We start from the raw sequence: 15,393 nt of genomic DNA on the forward strand, positions 1-15,393 counted from the left end.
CCAATCCTGAGCCCACCAAACCGGACCCCCTCAACGCCCTGGCTGCGCCTAGAAATTCTGTCCATAAAAGTTATGAACAGAATCGGTGACAAAGGGCAGCCCTGGCGGAGTCCAACTCTCACTGGAAACGGGTTTGACTTACTGCCGGCAATGCGGACCAGGCTCTGGCACCGATCGTACAGGGACAGAACAGCCCTTATCAGGGGGGCCGGTACCCCATACTCTCGGAGTACCCCCCACAGGATTCCCCGAGGGACATGGTCGAATGCCTTTTCCATGTCCACAAAACACATGTAGACTGGTTGGGCAAACTCCCATGCACCCTCCAGGACCCTGCTAAGGGTATAGAGTTGGTCCACTGTTCCGCGACCAGGACGAAAACCACACTGTTCCTCCTGAATCCGAGGCTCGACTATCCGACGGACCCTCCTCTCCAGGACCCCTGAATAGACTTTTCCAGGGAGGCTGAGGAGTGTGATCCCTCTGTAGTTGGAACACACCCTCCGATCCCCCTTCTTAAAGAGGGGGACTACCACCCCGGTCTGCCAATCCAGAGGCACTGTCCCTGATGTCCATGCGATGTTGCAAAGGCGTGTCAACCAAGACAGTCCTACAACATCCAGAGCCTTGAGGAACTCCGAGCGTATCTCATCCACCCCCGGGGCCCTGCCACTAAGGAGTTTTTTGACCTGATTTTAATGATCCTTTTATTCTCCAGACCGATGTTTTGGACATAGGTCTTGGTGCCTTGCCGAGCCAAAGTATTGATGGTGCTGAACACCCCTTGATGTACCTGAGACAGAAACTGCTAGACCGGGAGACAAGGTATGCAGCCATGGAACAGGAAGCCCTGGCGATCAAATAGGCTGTAAATCAGCTGAGGTACTATCTACTGGGGCAGGAGATCACCTTGTTTATGGATCACACCGCCCTCCATTGGATGGCTGCACATATGGAATCTAACCTTCGTGTCACTAGATGGTTTTGGACCTGCAGCCTTATAGGTTCAAAGTCGTTTATTGGTGGGGTGCTCTCTAAGCCTCTCGACCTCTCGATTCAGGCCTCCCGACCTGACAGGTCTGGGCTCGTGTCACACATGCACGATTAGGGGACAGTCAGCAGGCTCAACCATGCGCGAAACTACAAGAGAAGGGGGTCCGAGACATGGTATTAATACTCTTCTCTCCTTTACATCTACTGAAAGATGCCTGAAGAAAAAGCATGTAACTTGACAAACGCACCAATCTCCACCTCCATCCACACAATGAAGAAACGCTCCTTTCCACCTCCATGGAATCACCTCATTTCCGGTCCCGTCCTGATGACTTCAGTTCTGTCCTTGTCACATACGTTAGTTGAATTTGCCCCTCTTTAAAAGCTTTGTAACTCCATGATTGTTTGTTGAATGTGTCTGATTTTTGTTCTGACCTTTGACTTTGTTGCCAGCAACTGGAACCTACGGCCATTATATGGGGAGGCTCCTCAACTCTTCACCTGTCTCATCTGTTTATTTTACTACAATATATAAAATCCAATGTCTGTCTGCTTTTCACGAGAGGACTACTTAATGGATTTAGATTTGTTTTTTTCTATAATTTGCTTGAAGATTCCGGTTGATTTTATGACTTCTCTCATCAAAGAATGTGTCTCAGGTTTCTCCAGTTCGCACTGAGTTTTATTTCATTTATTCCCTTGACGTCTCTTCTTTTCCCCTAACTACAGACTGATGAGTTGCAGGTTACATAATCCGCTCCACTGATGAAGTTGTTGGAAGTGTCTCCCTTCCCAGAATTCTCTTTTCTGGCCTGGTGCACTAATATTGATTATCAATTTGTCTTTGTAGTATTGATGCAACATATGAAGAGAGTACAAAAAATTAAAATGATCAAATTAGACACACTCTAAAATGATTTTATTTTGTTTTTTATCGTGTTCTTTAAATTGTTAAAAGGGTTATAGAATAATTTATTTTTTACCTTATTAATGCTGTATGCATTAATTGTAAGCGCACTTTCCATGGCGCAGCTTGTCTGCACACAGAAGGAGGACGTGCGGCTGCTACAGGCAGAGGGCCGTTTCACACTGCATGAATATTCATATACATTTACATATGTCATATACATGTTTTTAGGATTTGATTTGAAATAAGATTAAACAGACATTTCCCTTAATACAGAGTGACAAACATATTTGTAAATACATTGTATATAAGACTACTGTGTGTTTGCTTTGTGTTTCTGAAATATCACGTGTGGCTTTTGTTAATGAAACTCAGACTTCCCAATGAGTCCAATTTATTGGTGTCAGCACATGTAGGTTGTGATGTACTCCACACTAAAACATGTCATGCATCGTCTAACTTGTTACATTTTGTTTTGCCCTTTTACACTGCGTGTTTTATCGTAGAAGGGTTTTTGGGGTGACCTTTCCCAACAACCTGAGATATTTTTATTCGCACGCCCAGATTCTTTGTTATGTAGATCCTCACACATGTCCCCCATTTAACTTCATAATGAATTCAGTTGTGTGTATTTATATAATGGCATTTCACTTGAACAGACACCACAATCATGAAATACGATGCACTGAATCAAATTTAGGATGTGATTGGAGAGTCACGGCATTGTTTGGGATTTGTGACACGACTTGAGAAAGAACTTAACGTGATTGAAATCAACATGCTGACATTTATTTAAACACATTGATATAATGCATCCGGTATTTGTGAATGATCACTTAAAAAGACAGTTGTGTTTAAATCCTCACTAAAGCATTCCTTATAGATTTGGTCTCATCCGTTATGGGAAATGGATGTCTGAAGCGGAGCTCTGTTCGCAGCGGTGTTAATTTTAATTTTTATCACCCCAAGGTATCCTGTATTTACCCAACTCGAGGAGGTTCTATTACAGTATATGCAAGCATATATAAATATGAGCGGTAAGAAAGAAACGGAAAAGAAATCCAAAGCTACACCCAAGCCTAGACAGGCATCAAGTCCAAGTCCAACCTCAAGATGCGGCCTTACAGAAACTGACCTGGAAAAGACAGGCGAAAGCACAGATTTCCCGGGACCCCGGGCCACTGCACCGTCTCCAGTCAAGAGCGAAATTGGGAGTGAATGTGCAAGTGATGCAGGTCACAATAGTTTGCCGATTCCAGAAGATCCACTGAAACTGGAAATGGTCTTGCCTTCTGCGTTTTCATCTACTCTTCGCGAGCCGGAAGCATCGGCTGTAAAAGGGGCTTGAGCACAAAGGCCAAAACGATCTGTCTGAACTGAAGGTAATGATCGCTGCAATGGCCACGGCCACCGCTCAAGACCTAAAGGAGCTCAAGAAAGATATAAAGAAAGAAATAAATGATATGCTCAAGACAAACAAGAAGACAATCAAGAAGCTGCAGCAGGATATTAAAGACCTAGAGAAGTGTGTAAATAATTGCTTTGAGGCAATAGTACGGACTCTTCAAAGAACCTGTTCCATAACTGATCATCATTGACAAGGCTCCTCACTCTTACAGCCTCCATGAATGATCCACAGACCACCGCTTTGATTGTTCTAAGGTCCTCAGGCCTCTGTAATGTGCAGTACAAGCAGTCTTAGACAATAGCGGTATCTTTTTTATCTGCCTTCTCACTGCCCATCTCTGCCTCATATCTTCAAATGCTCAATCAATTCCCAGTAAAAATAATCCCTCACTCCTGGTATGTCCTTATTCATCTTAAACCAAGCTGTCAGGGTGGTATCTCTATCTCTACTCCTATCCAATGTGCAGACTTTGTTTTCCTCTCTAAATACAATGTGATGCTCCCTGGTCAAGTCAACTGCTAACTGCATTATTGTATGCGAATGCTCACAGATATCGAATCCAAACCACCACCACACTGTCTCGGAGGTGCTAATATACCGAGAGTTCATGAATTGCCTAATTTCATCATCATCAATAGTAGTACCTCTCTAATGACAATGTTGACACAATCATGTGCCTTATATGCATATTTGAAGACGTACTTCACACTCTTCACTGTAGCACAGATCTCTGCGTTACTGGTTGTAATCTACTAACCACTCATTCGTCGCTGTCCTTCTAGTAATCTTCACTCACAACCACTCTTAGCATCTGCTTCTTCATGATATCATCGATAATCTCCTTTAGCTGAAGCTGAAACAGTCCTACATCTCCTTGTCTTTGGCCTCTGGCCTGGCCCTAGAGTTTTAATAATCTCCTGCCACCGCAGATTACACATCATTGTAGGTCAAAGGTCAGGTGGCCCCTATCTACACATGAATGAAATCCTTTCCTGATTGGAAGAATTGAGATGTGCAATCTGCCGAGGGGTCCAGGGTCCTCCGGGTCTGTTCTGTTTATTGTTAACATTCTTGACTTGTAACTAACTTGTGAGAAATAAAGAGCGGCTCCCACGATTTTCACCAAAGGACGCGTTTGGTGTGGTCATTTGAAGGGTGAGATATGACGGGTAGGGTCTTAAATCCAAAGTAAATTTTGGTTGTTCAAAAATAAAAATGCTGATAATATGTAATTGTTCTTTTCAAAACACTGAAACGGACATGACACGATGAAAAAGAATATTACATATCCATAAATGATTGCAGTACTGTAGTTAAATATTCTGTGAAAACGTATATAAAAGGACGACATTATCTTTATTAAAATTTTATGTGCAAAGACTTTAACACAGAAACACAGTACAGTGGGTACTGATGTCTTTTTAAATATTATAAAGTTTAAGTTATTGTATAATCTTTTACATTTCTAACAACATTTAGTGAACTTTTTAAAATGTCACTATGAAAGTTTTTACTGTATACTTTTCAGACACTTGGTAATGTACAGTGGTAAGACTACGAGGTCTTGACTGGCAAGGTGTATAGAGATCTGCTAAGTTGTACAAGTGTGAAAATGTCCGCCACGTCAGACTTGCTTTTTCATGTGAACATGAAACTACGTGAAATGAGGCGGCAGAGCTAATCACAGCCCCAAGATGTACGGGTGATTCACAAATGAAGAACAGTCGTAGACTACTAAGCACTGTTGTAAGTCGCTCTGGATAAGAGCGTCTGCTAAATGATGTAAATGTAAATGTAAATGAGTGTGTGTGCCAGAGGATGGACTGCTTCTCTGCCCAGGGTTGGGTCTGATCAGCCATTTGAAGTGGCTGGGAAAGACTTGTCCTGTCACTCCAATACAATTGTTATAAGTGACTTGTAAAATGTGACAAATGTCCTGGATTGTTCTGATTGGGACTTGTGCTTTATAACTGGTGCTGAATGCTGTATGGCTGAGGAGAGAAGAAGAGCATTCTGACAGCATTATGGAACCACCTCAAGATGGAGAGACATTCCATCACAGGGCACAAATGTCCAAATAACTTCTGCTCTAATTGGGACCAGTATCATTAAATAATAAATACAAATCTTCAACAGACATAGTACCATTTTTTCAAAAGAAAATTTAGTGAAAATCAATGAATATTTTTTCTTTGTAAGTAGAACATTGCAACTTTTCAAACATTTTGACGAGAACAGGCCATTCAGCCCAAAAACATTGACAGTCACAGTAACGTCAAGTCGAATCTTGAAGGTCCCTAAAGTCCTATCCTCTTCCAGACTGCTTGGTAAATTATACGTTAGTGTGAGAATAATTTAGAGGTGGCAAGAGTTTAATATTCTGGTTTGCAGTGCATATTGAAAAGTGTAAGCATTTGTTTAAGAAATGTCATGAATTCAGCTACTGAAATGGTTAAGTAAATTACAGATAAGAATGTGCTGGGAGAAGGTTGATGTAATACACAAAATGTACCAGGAGCTGATTAAGAGATCAGCAGATGTCCTGCAAACAACAAGGGTGGACTGTTGTCACATACACAGGGATTTCAAGGGCAATAGCAAGAGACAGGCGAAGAACAGAAGTGTAGAAGAATAAATGTTTATTTGGGTGTAAGTGAACGAACTGATCAGAGCAAATATATGCGTTCATCAGCACTGTTCTGTAAATTCAGTTCTTTATAAAATAGACCTCTGCTCTGATTTTTTTGACCATTCTGTAACAGACTGCTATGATTTTTTCTCCCTCTTTAGCATTTACTGTAAAGCGTAGCACTTTGAGTACTGAGAAAAGTGCTATATAAATGCAATGAATTATCATTATTATTATTATAAAGAAATAAAAGACACAATGAACAACATTCCTCCTGCCTGGTGCCTGGTTCCATTCTCAAAGAGGTTTTATCAAACGTGTACTAGAAGACAAGCTTCTTTCTTTAATTAATGTTTATTTATTCCACAGTTTTGGTGTCCAAACGAGAGGTGGTTTGATTATTACTGGAGAAAGACACCCGACAGACTGGAGATCTCAAGTGAAGTGAGGCCGATGAGATACCTTCATTCAGTACGACTGCACCCAGCAAACATTAGGAGGACCCATTGATATCTGCATGAGACTGAAGACTCTGGAGAACACAACCGCAGAACCTACTCGGGTAGGAGAAGGCTTGTTCATTTGTTCATTTACACTCTTCCTGTGTTTTAGACAGATCAGCAGCCATTTACACACCACATCGTGAACTCCCACTTCCTGTAGTTTGATACCCGATGTCTCATGTGGTACCTTATCAAATGCTTTATGAAGACTGAATAAGTAACATCATTTCAACGGGTCTGATCATATCTTTTTGTTGCTTTCTCAAAGAATTCCAGCATATTAGTAAGACATGACCACCGTCGACTGAACCAATACTGATTTTTCAGTAAAAGTCCTATTCTTGCCATGTGCTGCTCAAACTTCTCCTTAGTAATTCCTAGCATGAACTTTCCTACGATGCATGATAAGTTTACTGGCCCATAGTTACTTGGCTAGTCTTATATACCCTTTCAATATAATAAGATAGTATTTGCAAAGCATCTGCACTGTTAGACTGGAAAGAAAAACGAGTTGCCAGCTTCCTGGAGCACAACTTCAAACAATAGAACGTGCCAGTCCCATGCCACTGCTGCTTGATACAGCCAATCAATGAACCAAAGATGGGAACTCTGTGAGCGCAAAGGGATCAGAGCTGTAGACTTGGTGGCTGTCTTGTTTTGTTCTGGTACTTTGAAATGGTAAATTGCTGGTTGAGCTTTTAAGTATATGAAGTTAACGTATGCATCCCCCCAGAATCTGTGATGCAAGTGGCTAGCTCTATACACCTGGGGGGTCATCTCTGTCACTACCCGATCTGTGGTGCATAGTGAGGAGCATAGAAAGCTTAATCCAGCACAAGATACAATGAATACATGCAGAACAAGCAAGTCCTTTCATAATATTCTCATTATGGTCACTAATGTACCCCTCATGGGGTGTAAATCCAGGTGGAGTACCAATCAGGTAGTGACATGCGTGTTTATGCCATAAATTATTCATCATGCATGAAGCAGATCAGTCAGCAGTGTAAAGTGTGAGGTGGAGTCGTCTTAGAGTACTGGCCATGCCATTGGCGGTGACATCTCCATTGGTGAGTTATTGACTGAGGTGTTCTGAATGGCAGTGATACACTCCTGGCTCTCATGTTTCCACACAGGACATGACCCAGGTGTCCCACTATTGTTTGACAAAATGTGACTTTATATGATGACAGCTTGTGTGTTGAGAGCACATCACTGTAGCTCATCAGTATACTGTCGTGTATTAAGACTGGGTGTGTAAACTCAGCTGCGTCAAGTTCACGTTAAAGACTTTGTGAAAACACCACAGGCCTTTCACCGTATCCTTGAGGACACACAGTCCAGTGTGTGGGGTCTGAATAAGTCACAGCTGTCATGGTGGGCTAAACCTAAAAAGAATGAACTTCAGGCGTTCACAGCTGTATAAATGACTGTGCCCGCTGGCAGAGATGCTATCCTGAGTGGTGGGCTTATTGTTATATTGACCGTGTTGTTGCTCATGTGACTGTTCACTGGACCACCCCGATGACTGTGGTCCTCCAAAATTACATGGCATGTTGTTACTCCATCAAGGGGTTTGTTCTCAGTGTTGTACCTGATATCCCCTCACAATATTTACAGTCATGGCCCCCTGTACAACAAATGCAGTACAAGGGGCTGCAGGCTCACATGATGTTGCTTGCTTTCAAAAAGAACGAGCAGAATGGCTGACATCTTCATTTAGGACACGCTGTGAAGTATTTTAAGGGCATTCATGCCTGTCTTAGTAATTATTGTGTTGATTGGACCCTTTATACGTTTTATATTCGTACTTCAAAGCCACTGGAGGAACAGCAGTTGTGCCTCAGGCTTCATCAGAGACAGAAGTTCTACAACTACATCATCGACTTCAATGAACCTCATTACTTAAACTGTACATTTTTAATGTAATTCTTACTAAGGGAGACATTGTGGAAGGTGATACTAATTCCTTACAATAATGTAATTCTTACTACTCCTCCTGGCATTAATTGTGAACTTTCATTCAAGTCTGAAGTGTACTGATGAAGCTTGAAAGGTCTTTATTGTGTAATAAACTGGAAAGTGGGGTGTGTGTTTTACAAGAGGTGTGTAAGAAGTCCTCTAAGCGCAGGTGTGTTTACAAGGCCACATGTAACTGGGATAAGGTGAGGAACCTGCGTTATTAAAAATCACATGTAAGTAATCTGGAGTTCTCAAAGCTCTCCAATGTCAAACTGAGCTAAAAAGAGTTCAACGCCATCATCAGCCACAGAAACAGAAGGCTGTGATCATTTCTTGTGTTTCTTAAATATATTTAAACAAAGGGACACTTTATGAATGTGTTCTCCTGGGCTGTGTGACTGAGCCCTGCATATCTTAGTACAGACTCCCCTACAGATTCACCTCCCAGCACACTCACTGACTGCATCAATGATCTTAAGCTAAAGATGTAAAATAACTTTCTTAAACTTAATGCAAATAAAATGGAAGAGTTACTGGTCGGCCCAAACTCCCAACTTTCTAAGACATCCAACTTCTCTGTTTCTGTTGATGGTCCACTTGTCAAACCTGCTCCTGTTGTCAGATATCTTGGTGTGTTATTTGACTCCTCACTTAACTTTGAGCTACACATTAGGTCTCTTTCCTAAATTTCATTCTATCATCTCTGTCACATTGCTCGCCTCCGTCCATTTCTGTCCATTAATGAGGCTCAAACACTGCTTCATTGTTTCATAAAGTCTCGTATCGATTACTGCAATTCCCTCTTCATCGTCCTCCCTAAATCCACACAGAGCCTACACTGCATGGAGAACTCGGCAGTCACACAAAGCATTTTGCTCCCATCCCCCCTGTTCTCTCCCAGCTTCACTGGTTACCAGTTCCATCAAGGATTAAATTCAAGATTCATCTTCTCACCTTCAAGGCCCTACATAACCTTGCCCTCCTCTACCTCACTCAGCTCCTTACACTCCTTGTCGCAATCTCAGGTCCTCGAGCAGCAATCTCCTTACTGTCCCACACATCAGACTCTCCACCCTGGGAGGGCAGGCAGCTCCTTCAGTGTTATGGCCCCTCAACTCTGGAACTCTCTTCCTCAGTCTCTCTGAGTTTGCTCCTCTTTCTTTACTTTTACATCTCAACTGAAAACTTTCCTCTTCTTTTGTCTGTTGTGTAATTTTTTTTACTGTATATAAAGCGACTTTGGATTTGTGAAAGGCGATCTGTAAATGCAAATTATTATTTTTATTAAAAGGGCGTCATACCGGCACGTGTGCTTCTTGTCTTACACCCACTGTTGCTTTGGTAATAATAATAATAATAACTGGGAGGTATGCGTGTGTGTGAAGTAAAGACACTCACAGGCTGACAGAGTGCAGTGGACTTGTGCAGACTAGAAAATCCTTAAGTGTTACCCGTTTAACGGTTTACAGGGTTACTTAACCAGGTTATTCACTGATAAATCTACCTCTGATAACTCGACATTTACATGGCATTTTAGAGACCAGGGATCTGTGAATAACCGCATTATTGAGGTGCATAGCAACACACTCACGGGCTATAGAAGAAACTTGTATACTGAACATGTGTGAACAGTTTGATAAAGGCCTCCATTTGTTAATTAATTTTGTGGCCTGTGGTTCATCCAGAATTAGAAAGGGTAACACTTGAGTTTAGGTGCAGTATTTAGGTAAAAATGAATTTATTACTCATACTAGCTGTGTGTGGTCTTCAGGACAAAAAGCAACTGAATGACTCCCCAGCAGTTTTATTATATTAGTGAAGTTACAGAGGCGTCAGCTAACTGGGCCGGGCAGGTCGTGTCTTATCTGAGATGGACGTGTAGTCGAGTGCAGCTGTGGCACAAATTGAGCAGGACAGGCTGGAACCGGTCTCAGGTAAACGTATGGTAGCTCGTTGTGTGAATGTACAACATGCATGTAGCACAAAGCTGAGTTTGTCTGCTTGGGTTGAGTGACAAGTGAAGGGCATGCAAGTGCTGAAAAACGTTAAAAGTACAGGCATGCGCCATCTTACCAAGGGCAAGTCACACTTGTATAAGCTTCCACATCTTCACACCAACTCCCATGACTGTGGTTGATGCGAGCGGAGTGGACTGCTCCACACACACACACACACGCCCACACACACACACACAGGTCTTTCATTTATATGTGTCTAATACCAAGACCTTCATAATGGCTTCTTTTGGTCTAAATAACACTTGTAAAGTGCCAGTAAATTGGCTCTGAGCAGCACTGGGTGCAGGACAGGATGGAGTGTCAGACCACCACTGGGCACATCCTCAGCTCATTTTAAACCACTGATTTAATGTGCTGCTCGCTGTTATGTTTAAAGAATGTTAAACTGTCCATAAAAAACAAAAAAACAAACAGCAGTCACAGGGAGAAGAAGCAAACTGCACAGAGCCAGCAGCTGGACCACCGTGGAGCTGTGAGGAGAGACCACTGAAGGGCCTGAGCGGCTCTGGACAAACAAATATAATGAAGACATCTGTGATTTGATGAACTCATTAGAGAATTAGGAACTGAAATAAACAAATAAATGTAATACTTCAAAGAACAGCATTGTGCACAATTCTATAGAAACAGAAGAACTTAAACCTTTAAAAAGGAATTACATTTGGATGAGAACTCTCTTCCTGTCACTACTGTTTAAAATATTTTTTATAATTGTTAAAAAGTTTTACTTATTGTTTAAAAGCACCCTTGACTGATTTTGAATCATCTTTATAATCCTCGTGCTATTCCATCTAATAGGGTTGCTGCAGTGAAATATTTTGTACAAACTGAGCACACAATACACATGTAGACATTTTTTCTGTATTTCATTAACACAGTACAAGTTGTCTCTTTAGCAGTTTTTAAAGAATTAAAGTGAATTCCTTGTAAAAATACTCCACACTTTCAGAGGATGTCCCCTCAAATGACAAGTGCCTGTGTTTACATATCATCAGCCAGGGCACGAAGAAGTGGGTTCAGGTTGCTAGGAACTTGACGTGACATTATTCAGGATACAACGGTCAATCACTGCTTCTGCAGACGGAGGATGAGAAATAGCATTAGGCAACAGCACCAACCCCTGGTTGGGAGTGTAATTATATTTATATGAGCCTTGAAGTTGTCTCCTAAGCACATGTGTGTGACATGGCCCACCCAGCCCAGACCAATTGGGTCAGGCAGCCCAAACCGTGAGGCCATATCTCCGAGAAAACACATCAGCATTGACGTGGAAGAAACTGTGGATATCTAGAACTTTGAATTTAAATGACTGAAGGTCCAAGAAATATTGAGTAACATGTTGATTTGACTATTTGTGCAGCACCATCCACTATACAGTTGCATGGTCGATGACTAGAGTGAATTCATGGCCATGCAGGTAGTACCTCAGCTGAAGAATAGCTCACTTAATCACCAATATTTCCCTTTCCATAGCCGCATACCTGGTTTCCAGGTCGAATAGTTTCTGGCTCAGAAACACAATGGCGTGTTCTACACAAACGACACTCTTGCTCAACACGGCACTGACCTGTGACCAAAATGTCAGCTTGGGCAATAAAAGGCAGAGAAAAATCCAACAATACAGGTGCAGGTGTAAGGACCTGTTTCCATTTTTCGCCCCAAACCACTATGTTAGGAGCCCTCTTGTTTGTCAGGTCAGCCAAGGGCATAGCCCTCTTGGAAATATGAGGTACACACCTGTGGTAGTACCCCACAAATGCCAGAAATGCTTGTACTTGCCGCATGGTTTGTGGACAGGGCCAGTTGAGTACAGCATTAACTATGGTACACTGTGGTTGAATTCTACTACCTCCCACCCTATAGTGCAATTATTTGACCTCAATTGATCCAAAATAATCTTAATGCCACTGTGATATAGTGTGAGGAGCACCCTTCGAACCTGCTGCATGTGTTCCATGTCATTCTGGTAGGCAGCACTATAAGAGTTGTGAGCCATAGCACTCTGTTCACAACACATTGGAAGGTGGCCAGTGTCCTGTGTAACCCAAATGGGAGGACTCGGTACTGCCAGTGACTACTAAGGGTGCTAAATATTTTTTTTTTCCTTGACGGATTCCTTTAAGGGAATTTGCCAATACCCTTTTGTCATGTCAAGGGTGGTCAGATATATTGCTTTTTTTGAGTTGCTTGAGGAGTTTGTGGACTTGCAACAACAGTTATGCATCAAAACAGGAAACAATGCTGACGTAAGTCATTGCAAAAGTGCTAATTGCCATCGGCCTTTGGGACCAATACAATAGGACTGGACCAGGGACTAAAGCTTTCCTCAATCATTTCTAAATCATGCATTTGTTTGACCTTAAGGTCCACTTTTGCTCATTTTGCTTCCGAGAGTGTTTATGGGTGTTCTCGGACAACTACTCCTGGGTCAGTTATGATGTCATGTTCAAGCAGAGAGGTCCGGCCAGAACTTTCATTGATCACTTCTTGGACGGACAGGATATCTGCTTTGAACTCTCGTCATTGTTTGGGTTGTTTAACCAAATAGTCAAGCAGCTCCTTCCTTTCCTTAATTTCATAGCACCCATGCCAATGAACAAATAATTTGGAATAGAAAGTGGAAGTAGCTTGACCTAATCTCCAGGAGCAAACTCTAGGAGCAACTTACCATGGGTATAGATTTGGACTGATTGCGCATGTTCCGTATTAGCTGTTAGTATTGGTCTGATTTTACCAAATATATTGCATAATTTTGTCATATATTTGAAGATATTTAGGGAAGGGGGCGCCTCACTTTCCCATCCATCTTTTAATATATCCAGTAATCCCTGGGGTTGTTGCCCATATAAAAATCCATACGGTGAAAAAACTATAGAGGCTTGTGGGACTTCCTGGTATGCAGATAGCAAGAAGGGTAGTAACTGATCCTAGTTATTAGCCCTCTTCTTTGTCAGGTCAGTCAAGGGCACAGCCCTCTCAGAAAAATGAGGTACAAACCCACCTTGAGAAGCATTTGCTTGTGCATCTTATTAAGCTGTTCGACTAGACCATCAGGCTGAGAATGGTACACTGAAGTCTTAAGATGCCTGATTTGGAGCAATTTGGCAACCTCCCTGAACATCTCTGAGGTAAGTGGCATCCCTTGGTCCTTTAGGACTTCCTATGGGATATGCGCGATGACCCCTACCAGTTCCCATGCGCTGCTTCTGTACTTGTCTTATTTAAAGGGGATAGCCTCTGGATACCATGTAGCATAATCTAATTTATGTCCTCAGGCTGAGGGTTCGAGAGGATCTACTAAGTCCACCCTGATACTTTCAGAAGTTTGTATATCTATCATAAGATTGCAACAATAGGGGCATGGTCTTTTCTAGGAATCTGTCGCAGCTGACATGCCAGACACAAAATACAAAAGCAACGGATCTCGTCATTAAATATCTGACAATAAAATCAAAGTTTTATCCTTTCGAGTGTTTTGTCAATGACGAGATGGCCACCCAAGAGGTTTGTGTGTGCTAACTCGCCCTTATGTTCTGACAAAAGACATAATAAATCATTTTAAAATACAAAGTAGGGTTCTGGTGGCATGGAGTGGGTGGTACATTGTCAGTTAACTTAAGTAAATCGCCATTCCACTGTTCTCTTTAAAAAGATGCTGATGTTTGTTGAAATTGACATTGAAGTTCTGAGAGCAAATCAGGCATGACCTCCCTGGGTGGAGTTATTGCCAACGTCGGTTTGCTCGTGGCCTCGATAGCAAGTACATGATATAAAACATAATAAAATCACGATACAATGTCTCATGTTTGATCTTTTTTATTTTATACTCTCCTTGTGTATTGCATCAATACATCCACATTACATTAGTGCATCTGGCCAATAAATAGAATTCTGGGACGTGAGACACTTTCATCAAGTTCATCAGTACAACAGATTATGTAACCTACAACTCGTCAGCCTGTGGTTAGGGGAAAGGAAGAAACATCAGGGGAATAAATAAAATAAAGCTCAGTGCAAAACTGGAGTAACCTGAGACGAGAACTGACACCAGAGAGCAAAGTCAAGGAATTTAACCACAAAATGACTTCAGCTGTGTGTGTTTATATAATGGCATTTCACCTGAACAGACATCACAATCAGGAAATACGATGCACTGAATCAAATTTAGGATCTGAGTGGACAGTCACAGCATTGTCTGGGATTAGTGACACGACTTGACACAAAGAACTTTCACGTGTTTGAAATCAACATGCTGAGGTTTATCTAAACACACGGATATTAAACATCAGGTCTTTGTTAATGATCACTGAAAAAAACACTTGTGTTGAAATTCTTACTAAAGCATTCATTTCAAAGATATACATAGCAATACACATGAATGAGCTCACACCTCTGTACTGTGTTGTTAGATTTATAAACGTCTTTCCAAGATAACTGAACACTTGCTGTGTATGAAGTAGCAGGAGCCAATGTGCTCTACAACAACCAGCAGCCATTTGACAAAAGAAAAAGAGAGAAAACCTGAACAATTTGTGATGTGACTATCAAAAGGAATAAATGTGGTGGTAGGCAGACAATTACTGACATACAAATGTAATTCCTTTATTAAAGGTTTAAGTTTCTCTGTTTTCTAGAATTGAGCACAATGCTGTTCTCTGAAGTATTAATTGTATTCTCTATGAGGTGAGCAGCTGCGGCTAATGAGACTTCACAAATATTAACAAACGTCAGTCTAAAGCAGCAAATCCTACGTTTAATTGTGGACATCAAACCTCATTTGACCTTCTCAGTCGTCCATTTCAGTCACCTCAGTGTCATTTAGTGAGCCAGCAGTGTGAGGAGTGAAGGCCGACTGCTCCGTCTGCACTCTGCTGCCTTATTGAGGAGTGTAACAGCCATTTCCAAGTTACATAAGATACATAAATGTTTTACTAAATGTTAGTGCATAATGTATGGGAGGTTCCTATAACCCC

The 15,393-nt window shown here is 41.7% G+C and overlaps 1 long non-coding RNA gene across 1 annotated transcript in view; it reads right to left on the reverse strand.

The window, feature by feature from the left end:
* LOC127527263 (uncharacterized) overlaps positions 1–15,119 on the reverse strand; it is a 188,079-nt gene extending 172,960 nt beyond the window's left edge. Inside the window, exon 1 of the long non-coding RNA XR_007934554.1 lies at positions 14,942–15,119. This is a non-coding gene — a long non-coding RNA (uncharacterized LOC127527263). The remainder of the gene's footprint in view (positions 1–14,941) is intronic.
* Between the last annotated feature and the right edge of the window lie 274 nt (positions 15,120–15,393).

This window comes from Erpetoichthys calabaricus, chromosome 3 (assembly GCF_900747795.2).
Source record: "Erpetoichthys calabaricus chromosome 3, fErpCal1.3, whole genome shotgun sequence".
NCBI lineage: Eukaryota > Metazoa > Chordata > Cladistia > Polypteriformes > Polypteridae > Erpetoichthys > Erpetoichthys calabaricus.